This window comes from Ruditapes philippinarum, unplaced genomic scaffold, assembly GCF_026571515.1.
Source record: "Ruditapes philippinarum isolate M1 unplaced genomic scaffold, ASM2657151v2 ctg2435_1_1_1_1, whole genome shotgun sequence".
Lineage (NCBI taxonomy): Eukaryota > Metazoa > Mollusca > Bivalvia > Venerida > Veneridae > Ruditapes > Ruditapes philippinarum.
In genome coordinates, this window is record NW_026865603.1 from 103,052 (window position 1) to 105,787 (window position 2,736).

Consider the following 2,736-nt stretch of genomic DNA (forward strand, 5'->3'; position numbering starts at 1 on the left):
TTAAAAGACTATTAAAGTATATTGTTCAAAATTTATACGCTTATTTTTATATTCTTATAAACTGAATTTAGTCTTTTTAAGACGTTTACTTTCTTTTTCTTATTAGCGTCTATATTGTATGAATTAAATCCGTGAGTAGTTGTAAAGTAAACACATACATTGTAGAATATATAAGTTAAACATTGGCCTCGTTAAAATTAGGTCGCAAAGTAAATATATACAGCAGACGTTTCAAATTTTCATAAAAAGCAGCTTAAGGCTGTCTAAGTGCAATCTGAAATTCAAAACTGTACGATATCTGTGTCAGATACTCTTAAACATCTTTTAACATCTTGTAAGAATGATACATACCAAACAATACTCTTATACATATTTTTAAACTTGTGTGTGTTTTTAAGTTTATTTTAGCTCGGCGCCGGAAATTCCATATGTCCGAGATCTCAGCGTCCATGCCGGTCCACTCTAGTAGTCTCATCGGGGACGTCTTTTTCATGCCGATCTTCCTAAGTCCTGTTCTTCGTTCGGTGGAGGAAAGACAATACCGGAAAAGCATCAAGTTCCGTGACGGCTGCAAACAGGCGGTTGACATAAAACGGCTCTTGTTAGCGCCACCCTCCAGAGTTAGTCACGACAGGTCAACCAGTCACCTCTGGTACTTAAGATGACTTGACCTTGACCTGCCGTGTGCCTTCTCCGCGACGTGCACGCCTCTGGAGGGATTTGGAGAAGGTATTTTAAACAAAACTGTGCTGTTATTATGTAATCATAACACCTGTGTAAGCGTTTACCGATTGGTTGTAGAAAATTTATGTTAACTAAATGCGAGAACTATTTAAAAAGCACTATACGTCAAAAAACAAAAAAAAAACAAAAAACAAAAAACAAAAAAACAAAAAAAAAACAAAAAAAAAGGAATGTATCAAACGTTCCATTTTAGCTCTTATTACTTCCCCCGTTGAGCTTGCAGGCAATATTTTCATGAAAATATGCTTTCCTTTGTCACAATGTCTGCAAGCATATCAGGAATATTGCAATGGCTACAATGGGAAAATATAGACCAATGGAATCGGAAAATATTTGCCCTGAACTGTTAATTATATAAATATTGAAGATATAACGAAAAATAACAATTCTTTTTTTTTTTAAGTAATGGGTGCGGCCATTAGCGATGACCCAATGTTACCGTAAACAAATGTCACATACTGTTAATAGGGAGAGCACCAGATTTGTACTCCAGGGGTCGCTGTTTCGATCCTCGGGTCCGGAGAAAATATCTTTGTGACAAATGATCCCAGAAATCATGTGAGTCACTTGCATCACTTAAGAAATTAGTAATTACCGGTTAACTATTTGGCAAGGTGAACCGAGCACGAGCTTATGTCTACACTTTGTTAAAAATTACAAAACAGGCAACCCAAGTTTGTAAGAATGACAACTCAGTCTTTCTCAAAATGTCTTTAAAACAGGATTACTTCCCTTTTCAGTAGAACTAACATTATTGGAATGTTAAACGAGAAAATATATAAGTAGTTTATTTACTGTTGTTAGTCCTTCTGGAATTTTTTTATATATCGTATAAATGGAAGCATGATCAAATAAAGCTAGATACATGCATACATACATACATACATACATACATACATACATACATACATACATACATACATACATACATACATACATACATCACCGGAAGTTACTGATAGCTTGTTAAAATCGGAGATATTTGCAATTTTGCATTATAATTAGGTAACAAGAAAAGCATTGATGCAAAGCATCAAAGGACGTCCAAACAAGAAATGCAGAAAGTAAAGATGAACTAGTAGACATATGATGACAAGATATTCTTATAAACTTTTCAATGGTTAATTGGTTTTTACCAGAATGAACGGACGAAAGACATTGTTCATTATGAACTTTGATTGGCATGCTAGAGATTAGAATATTACTTGTTATTTCTTTATGATCGTGATTATTAATAGCAACGGATATACATGTATACAATCATTTATAATCCATATGTGTAACGTATGATCAACACCACACTTGTGGAATTGTCCCTTATTATGTTATCGCTATTAGCGAAGACCCCCTCTTAAGGTTTCTGTTCACACTTAGTAAAAATATGACACTGGTTATATTACCATGTTGATCATGTTGAGCATAATTGTTTATTATACAATAATTGTAATATCTATTTTAATATAAAAAGTACAGATTTTATGAATATTGTTTTCCTATCTTTTTTGTGTTTTATGTGCTATTTTAATACTGAGTTTCTACGTTTACTACTCTTTTTTATTAAAATTGTAAAATAAATTTTAAGAATTCAATTGTCATATTGACCGACGATTATAAGTCAAAACCTAACTGGAAAAAAATCAGTAAATTATGGTAAATCTTTCAATATATAATATTGTTTATTCTTAAACCATGCACATGTACATTTGTATTTTTCTTTATTATTTTTTAAATTATCAATCAATTGAATAATTCATAAAATCTAATTTGTAACTTTGAATAATTCCTCGGCATCTTTACTAAACACGAATAACAAATTGAATAAAATGTTTCAAAGTTATTAGTGTCATATTAATACCATAAAAATGTACCTTTTTCCTCAATTATTGTACATATCTATTGTTTTTATCTCCTATAGATAAAATGAAACATGCTATTGTTGTTATTGTTGTTGTTGGGGTTTTTTACGAGGTGTATGTTTATGTATAATAATAA